This window comes from Quercus lobata, chromosome 2 (genome assembly GCF_001633185.2).
Source record: "Quercus lobata isolate SW786 chromosome 2, ValleyOak3.0 Primary Assembly, whole genome shotgun sequence".
NCBI lineage: Eukaryota > Viridiplantae > Streptophyta > Magnoliopsida > Fagales > Fagaceae > Quercus > Quercus lobata.
In genome coordinates this window covers 6,590,780-6,600,321 of record NC_044905.1, presented here as the reverse complement: position 1 = coordinate 6,600,321, position 9,542 = coordinate 6,590,780, and positions in this window count along the sequence as shown.

The following is a 9,542-nucleotide window of genomic DNA, read 5'->3' as shown; positions in this document are numbered from 1 at the left end:
ATGAAAGGCCGAATTAAATGAGCCATAATAAAGGCTCGGCATTACCAAAACCCCCCTTTTCCAACCAAGAGGTTGGACAGCAGGGTTTTGAGGGGTTATTGTGGGGCCCAAGTAATTTATGGGCCAGACCCATCTACCCGTGGAGAATCCAAAGGTCCAAGCCGAGGAGGGCTATGGCCCAAACCCAATAAAATAAAGCACATGATGGCCTTGGGATACAGCCGAGGACAGTTTAGTCCTCGGCAGAACCCAAATTCCCACCGGAAAGAAGGACAAAAATGGTATAGAACTAAGTTTGAAATAAAAATCTAAAATATCAAGGGAAAGCTGCCCTTACTGCCATTCAATACTCTGCACCTGACAGAGCCGCATTCTTTGGCTTTTACAACCACCCCCAACGACTTTGGGTATGGGCTGATGGGACAAGTATCAGTCTTGGAAAAGTTAACCCAATACGTGGACGAAGGACAGTGAACGCAGGCTAGTATAAAAGGAAAAGTAAGTGATCTAGGGAAGGGGCTAGGAAAAATGGCCAAAAACCAGAGCCTCCCAGCCCACCTCCAGGAGTAAGACTCCAGGGGTGAAGAAAACTTAACCGTGTATGAACACCACGGAAAACCCGCCGCCTGGTGACCAAGGCCTAGCTTTTCAAACCCACGCTCTACAAATGATATTGTTTGGGCATTTTTACGTGCAACCCCAAACTGTTACGGTCCATTACGAAATCGTGTCCTTACAATTGCCTATACCAATAATTTAATTTAATTTGTCATACCATTATTATCAATTAAACAAACAATAAAAAAAAATACTATTTTATCAAATTATAATAAATTTAAGCAATAAAACATTCGCACCTAATGCTATGATAATGATACTACTACAGTCGACAAAGTCTAATCTAGCACAAACTTATCTCAGCCAAAAAAAAAAAAAAATCAAAAATCAAGCACAAACTTAAATAATATAATATAAAATTAATTATCTTTACTGGTGGTTTGAATCACAAAATCAATTATCTTTACTTACTCTACTTTCCATAATCAAAGTGCCAAACAACTTTTACTCTATCAAAACGTTAGTAGAACTAGCCAAAAAAAGAAAAATCAGAACATAGAGAGAGACCCATACCACACGTTCACAGGGGAGATAGAGGCCAAAAAAGGGCTGCGTTTTTTTTGTACCAACTTTTTTTGGACCAACTTAAGATTTGAAGAAGTGGTTTTTTTTTTTTTTTTTTTTAATTTTAAATACTAAGTATTTTTAACACACACATAGAGAAATGAGAGAATATTTAAAAAAAAAAAAAACTGACAGTGATATATATTTAAAAAGGTCTAACTCTTTGGAGAAGTGTAGAATGCATTATAACATTCAAACACTTTTATTAGCATGACTATAGTAACAAAAAAAAAAAAATGGTTTCTCATATATATTGAACAAATAAATATTAACATACACTATAATTAACATCCATTACATAAAATCCTAAAAATAAAATTTTATTTATTAATATCCATTACATACATTATATTTAGGTTTTAGGGTATTTCAGTTATTTTTTAGGTTTAGTGTGTATTTTGGTAATTTTTAGTGGCTTTTGAGCATATTTGGTCTTTTTTTAGGATTAGGGGTTATTTTGGTAATTTTAAAGGATTTTAGAATACTTTAGTCATGTTCTAGTTTTAGGGGCATTTTGGTAATTTTGATTATTAGGTAATTTGGTGGGTTAGGGTTTACTTATAATAATTAGGTTGGGTTCGGTTTTTTTTTTTTTTTTGAAACAAGGTTGGGTTGGATTTGGGTTAGAGGTAATTAGTTAAATAGATAATAATAGATAAATAAACTTTATGTACCTAACTCAATTATACTCACTCCAAATCCACTCATTTGACACTCCAACTTATAATAGACATACTTTCTCCTCTTTTTTTCTTTTTGGTTTTTTTTTTTTATAATTATTTTTCCCCCACTTTTTTCCCACCATTCCACCTAACTCCACTCACATTTTCTTTCTTTTTTTCCTCACTTTACCTACCCTCACCTTATTTTTTTTATTAAAAAAAAAAAACATCCTGCCCCCACCCCCTTTAAATTTACCCGCCTCTCTCTCATTAATTCTCTTTCCACTCTCTCTTTCCTTTCTTCACTTGTTATCTGTCAATCACTTTCCTTTTTATTTTATGTTTTTTCTTTCTTCACTGATTCACCATGTGATTGGAGTAGAGTAGATGCAAATGCTTCTAGGTCGATATCTTCATAGAATGCTGATGTTGGTCATGAAAGTCGTGTGTCAAATCTATAACAGTATAACTAATCGGTAATGTATGCAATGCACGAGAAAGTTTAATATTGTCTGTTTCTCTTATTTATTTATTTTTTGCCTAGATATGAAATTTTGTTAATTATGATAGTTATTAATAGGATTTATTAATATTGTGTTTATATATAGAATTATATGTTCTAGAATTAAGTATTTATTTTGATTGTATTTATATACAAAACTCGATATTTTATCTCATGAAATTAAATTCTGTAAGGATATGGTGTAAAAGCCATATTTTACCCATCTAATCCCAACATGTCATATTATCTTATTATATATTTAAGAATAAATACAACCATACTCAATCAATTCTAATACTCATACATATAAATAAATATATATATATATATATATATATATAAATCTAACCAAATTGAGAGTTTATTGAGATATTATTTGGTGTGGTAGGATGTATTGAATTTTAAGTAAAATACTGATATCGCAATCTCTTATTGGGTGGTATACACCCCATCCTTACCAAATTCGGACTATTCTATCATTTAAAAAATGAGTCTAAATTTTGTAAAGATGAGGTATAAAACACATGTTTTACATTATTCAATAAGAAATTGTTATATCAGTTTTTTACTAAAAAACTCAATACATCCTGTTACACCTAATAACATCTCATTAAGCTCCTAGTTGGGTTGGATTTTCAAATGAGTTTTAAAACTGATTGAGTGTGGTTATATATATTCTTTAATTTTTGATATAATGATATGATAGATTAGAATTGGAGGGTGTAAAACTTAGATTTTACATCACATCCATATAAAATTTAATCTCTTAAAAGGATATAATGTGTTAAGTTTATAATAAATGTTTAAATACAGTGTGTAAAATTGTAAGGCAAATTTTAATTGACATTTTAAAAATGCTTTTTGAAGCTTCCCTGTCATCATTTAAATTGGAAAAAATCTAAATTAGAAAACAATAACAAAAAACAAGAAAAACACATAAATTAAAATATTAATTTTCTTTCTTTTTCTTGCATTTTCTTAGCGATCAAACATGCAAAAACATAAACGTATTCAAAATCTCATATCAGACCCATTTGTTTCTTATTATTTCATCTCCAAATCCAACCATTTCCTCTTAACATTCTCTCTCTACCTCAGCCTCTCTCTTTTCCTCTCTCACTGGCCCGATCCCTTGCCTTCACCCACTGCCGTTCACCATCGCTGCCATGGCGTTCACAAGGTCCAAGCATCTCTTTACATAGGAAACTCATTCTTCCTGGTGTGAAAAACATAAAAAAATAAAAAGGAGATTTTGGGGTAAGAGGTTTGTTGGGTAGGTGGCGTTTAGGTGCAGAGAGACTTTACTTGTGTTGCACGAGGCTTTAGCTACTGGGTCATTACTCAGTTTGTTTATTTGATTTTGAGGTTAGTGGGTCATGGCAGATGATGGTGATGAGTGGGATTTTATTAAAAAATAACTATAAGATTCAAACTATATTATTAGTTAGGTAAGGTTTGAAACAAATTTTATTTCTAACAAATCGAGTCCAGAGGACTCGATTTTGCTCCAAGGAAATCGAGCGTGAGACACTCGATTTCCAAGTGAGTATGGAAATCGAGTGTAAGACACTCGATTTCCAAGTGCAAATTCACTAGGCAAAATCGAGTACAGAAAACTCGAATTGTTAGAAACCAAATATATTTCAAACCTTGCTTAAATAATAATATGGTTTGGGATTTGTAGTTATTTTTTAATAAAATCCGTGATGAGGGGATCAAACACTTGACCACTTATGGCAGGCAGGAAAAGTGCCTTTAGTCCCTTCAATCTCGAATCTTCTGTTTTGGTTTTGGTTTCATTGTGTTGTTGAAGGCTTTCATTTCGGTTTGATTTTCATTTTTGGCCGAGTCCGGTGATTTGCTGGGTTTCACTGTTTCAGCAACCAATTATTTGAAGAAGATCACGAAAAACACGTTCTTCCAAAAAAAATATAATAATGATAAGAAAAAGAAATTAAATTATTTTATTTTTAAAAAATCATAAGGCTTTGTTTTGAGAAAGAAGAAAAAAAATCATAAGTTAAGAATTTTGTTTTATTATTATTTTTTAAATTAAAATGCTGACGTGACATTTTTTAAATGTGAACTAAAATTTTTTAATATTACTTTTTTCTGTCTCAGTTTGTTTGTCCTCTATTCCATTTTGGGATGTCCCAAAATATTATCATATTTCTAAAAATAAAAGTAATTAATTTACTAGTTCTTATTATACCCCTACTTTATTTTCAAAATTATTTGAAAAAAAAAACTAACAAATATTTAAAAAATCAATCTAATTGGGGCACCTTTTTAATTGCCTCATTAAGAATAACTTAAAAAAAAAAAAAAAAAAAACTGATAAATTTATTTAAGGGTAGTGTGAGGACTCGATTTGTAACGACCCGTAATAACGTTGAGTTCGCACGTAAAAAGGCCCAAACAATATCATTTATAGAGCGTGGGTTTGAAAGGCTAGGCCTTGGTCACCAGACGGTGGTTTTTTCGTGGTGTTCATACATAATTAAATCGTGTTCGCCCTAGGAGTTTTTCTCCTGGAGGCGGGCTGGAAGGCTCTGGTTTTTTGCCATTTTTCCCAGCCCCTTTCTTTGGGTTCTTCTTTTTCCTTTTATACTGGCCTGTATCCCTTATCCAACGTCCACGTGTGGGTTCGACTTTCTAGGACTGATACTTGTCCCATCAGCCCATACCCAGAGTGGTTACGGGTGGTTGTAAAAGCTGAAAAGTATGGCTCTGTCAGGTGCAGAGTATTGAATGGCAGTAAGGGCAGCTTTCCCTTTGTCCTTGGTCGTTATACTATCCAGTGTACCCTTCTCTATTGATCTAGATATTTTAGATTTTTTCCCGAACTGTTCCTATACCGTTTTTACCCTTCCTTCCAGGGAGACCTCAGATATGCCGATGACAGAATCATCCTCGGTTGTGTCTCAAGACTATCTGGACTTTTACTACCTATCCTCGGCTATAACCTTCCTCGGCTCGGGCCTTGGGCCCTAATGTAAAATGAGCCAGGGCCATAAATTATTGGGCCCCACAATAGCCCCTCAAAATCCTGTTGTCCGACCTCTTGGTCAGAGAGGAGGGTTTTGATGATGCCAAGCCTTTATTACGGCTCGTTTAGCTCTGCCCTTCATTAATGTTGGTGTCTCTTCATCTACCCAGGAATCATACCGGGCTATAAGACATTCCTCTGAATTTATTCACAATGCGTTCCTGCCGTTTCATTATCCAAAACGCACTTTTAATGATTTCCCTTTACGAGACCATTTAAATTCGACGGTTATTGACGGTGTGGGGAAGTGGAGTGGGTATATTCTCGTTTACAGATTTTCTTGGAAATCTGGACAGATTAAATACCTCCCGTTTTGCCCTTCATATAAGAAGAAAGGCAAGAGGTTATTCCTTTTATACAGAGGCCCTTTTAATCCTTCTGAAACCTGAGACCCTTAGCCTCCTCCAGAGTTTACTTTATCCGCTAGCTACACCTTGAATTGTGATACGTTTGAGATAGGAGTGAGAATGAAGGAACCATACCCTTCCTAGAAATATCATGTTCTCATGAAGTTCAAAATAGCTCGGTCAGGGCAGGGATGGCAGAGACTCAAGATACTTCTCATCCTTCTTTCAGCCAAAATCCGAAGCAGGGGCTCATCGCGTCAAACCTTTGGCACGACTGAGCTAGGGTCACCCATTATCAGTACCAGCTGCTCCCTTATGAGCATATCTAACCTGGAACCAGCGTGTTAGGAGTCAGAACCGATGCAGGGACAAAGTATCTCTGCTTCTTCCTCTCTTCCTTCACTGGTTCCTCCTTTTGCCTCCCCTTCTTCTTCTTTCCCATCACCAGATCCATCCTGGTGCTTTTCCTTCTTCCTCTTCTTCTCCACTTCCGCCAAGAAAGGTCCTCCTCTCAATATGGGTGCCACTGGGACAAAATTTGGAAGGACTTGGGAGCAGAGCCTTAAAAAGATTTCTGGTTGTTCGTTTGTTTTGTTTTTTTTATTGCTTTTGTAATTCGTTTTCTGTATAGGCTTGTCTAAGCCCTTCATTGTACGTTGTAATGCATCTTCATATTAATAAAAGTCATTATTGCTTTATTTCGTATATTCTATCTCTTTTTTTCTTCAAATGGTTATGCCGTGAATAGATGTACTACCCCGTGACTTTTTTTTTATTCTTATACTATGAACGATGCTTAGGGCCGAAATCCCAGTTAATAAAAAGACCTCGCTCTGTGCTTTATTGAAACTATTCGACATAATAATGCCGATTCGAACAAATGATACTTAGGGCAGAAATCCTTACTAAGAAGAAAAGAAAAAGATATTATGATGAGTCTATTATAGTCGTTTGGTATAATAATGCCGACCTGGGAAAACAATACTTAGGGCCAAAATCCTTTACTAAGAAAGAAAAATGTCATTATGAACTTATTAGAGATATCGTATATAATAAGGCCGACCTGAAAATGGGTTGTACAACTCAAATCTGAACGAGATGATGGCTGAATGCTCGATGCCATGTAGGAAGTAATCATCCGAGAACATATAAACCAAAAAATGAACAACCCCTGCAAGCCGCTGAGTAATAAGGCGTTTCGCTAACTGCCTAATAACCTTCATAGCCTTTGTCTTTTCTGGTATTTGGTCCGATGACTGAGCGACTTAGAATTCTTCTTAAGTAGCTGACCTTTCCATAGGTTTGAGTCTGAGGACCATGCAATACCTTGATTCTGTCCAAAACTTAGTTTTTCTTCTAAGTAGTTGGTTTCCCCATAGGTTTGAGTCCGAGGACCATGCAATACCTTGGTTCTGTCCAAAACTCAGTTTTTCCTCTAAGTAGTTGGTTTCCCCATAGGTTTGAGTCCGAGGACCATGCAATACCTTGGTTCTGTCCAAAACTCAGTTTTTCTTCTAAGTAGTTGGTTTCCCCATAGGTTTGAGTCCGAGGACCATACAATACCTTGGTTCTGTCCAAAACTCAGTTTTTCTTCTAAGCAGTTGGTTTCCCCATAGGTTTAAATCCGAGGACCATGCAATACCTTGATTCTATCCAAAACTCAGTTTTTCTTCTAAGTAGTTGGTTTCCCCATAGGTTTGAGTTCGAGGACCATGCAATACCTTGGTTCTGTCCAAAACTCAGTTTTTCTTCTAAGCAGTTGGTTTCCCCATAGGTTTGAGTCCGAGGACCATGCAATACCTTAGTTCTGTCCAAAACTCAGTTTTTCCTCTAAGCAGTTGGTTTCTCCACAGGTTTGAGTCCGAGGACCATGCAATATCTTGATTCTATCCAAAACTCAGTTTTTCTTCTAAGCAGTTGGTTTCCCCATAGATTTGAGTCCGTGGACCATCCAATACCTTGGTTCTGTTCAAAAATCAGTTTTTCTTCTAAGCAGTTGGTTTCCCCATAGGTTTGAGTCTGAGGACCATACAATACCTTGGTTCTGTCCAAAACTCAGTTTTTCCTCTAAGTAGTTGATTTTCCCATAGGTTTGAGTCCGAGGACCATGAGGACCATGCAATACCTTGGTTCTGTTCAAAACTCATTTTTTCTTCTAAGCAGTTGGTTTCCCCATAGGTTTAAGTCCGAGGACCATACAATACCTTGGTTCTATCCAAAACTCAGTTTTTCTTCTAAGCAGTTGGTTTCCCCATAGGTTTGAGTCCGAAGACCATGCAATACCTTGGTTCTGTCCAAAACTCAGTTTTTCCTCTAAGTAGTTGGTTTCCCTATAGGTTTAAGTCTGATGACCATACAATACCTTGGTTCTGTCCAAAACTCAGTTTTTCCTCTAAGTAGTTGGTTTCCCCATAGGTTTGAGTCCGAGGGCCATGCAATACCTTAGTTCTGTCCAAAACTCAGTTTTTCTTCTAAGTAGTTAGTTTCCCCATAGGTTTGAGTTCGAGGACCATGCAATACCTTGGTTCTGTCCAAAACTCAGTTTTTGATAAGTAGTTGGGGGAATTAACCCCTCGGCTACGGCATGAGACCTTGGTTTTAGGGGAATTAGCTTCTCGGCCTAGCCCCTAGAACCATCCGTACTGCTGATGCTACGAAGCGCAGCCCCTAGTGGAACTTTACGCTAGAACACTACAACCAGCTGTTTGAAATGACAAGGGGACTGTCTCGACCTACCGCCTGTGCCAACACACAAGCCCTCCCCACAGACGGTGCCAATTGTGAGGACTCGATTTGTAACGACCCGTAATAACGTTGGGTTCGCACGTAAAAAGGCTCAAACAATATCATTTATAGAGCGTGGGTTTGAAAGGCTAGGCCTTAGTCACCAGACGGTGGTTTTTTCGTGGTGTTCATACATAATTAAATCGTGTTCGCCCTAGGAGTTTTTCTCCTGGAGGCGGGCTAGGAGGCTCTGGTTTTTGGCCATTTTTCCCAGCCCCTTTCTTTGGGTTCTTCTTTTTCCTTTTATACTGGCCTGTATCCCTTATCCAACGTCCACGTGTGGGTTCGACTTTCCAGGACTGTTACTTGTCCCATCAGCCCATACCTAGAGTGGTTGGGGGTGGTTGTAAAAGCTGAAGAGTATGGCTCTGTCAGGTGCAGAGCATTGAATGGCAGTAAGGGCAGCTTTCCCTTTGTCCTTGGTCGTTATACTATCCAGCGTACCCTTCTCTATTGACCTAGATATTTTAGATTTTTTCCCGAACTGTTCCTATACCGTTTTTACCCTTCCTTCCAGGAAGACCTCAGATATGCCGAGGACAGAATCATCCTCGACTGTGTCTCAAGACTATCTGGACTTTTACTACCTATCCTCGGCTATAACCTTCCTCGGCTCGGGGCCTTGGGCCCTAATGTAAAATGGGCCAAGGCCACAAATTATTGGGCCCCACAGGTAGTTTTGTAAACTTATAGATTTTTATAAGGCAGACAAGACAATAAATAATGTTTCGTTAAAAAGTTTGACTTTTCAAATAGGACAAACAAATTAGGACGGATGGAGTATTTTATTAGTCATGTCAAAGTTTAGTGTGTCAGTAGTGCACTCTGTATGTCACGTAAGACATTTTCATTACTAAGAAAACGGTAGGGACCAAAATAGTAATGATTTTCGATTTTCATAGACCAACATAAGCGCTCCAAAAAACTATGAACTAAAATGAAAATTAGTCTAAAATGTTGAGACCAAAAATGCATTTTTGCAAATTTTGGAAAGACTCAAGGATGGGCTTGGTGGA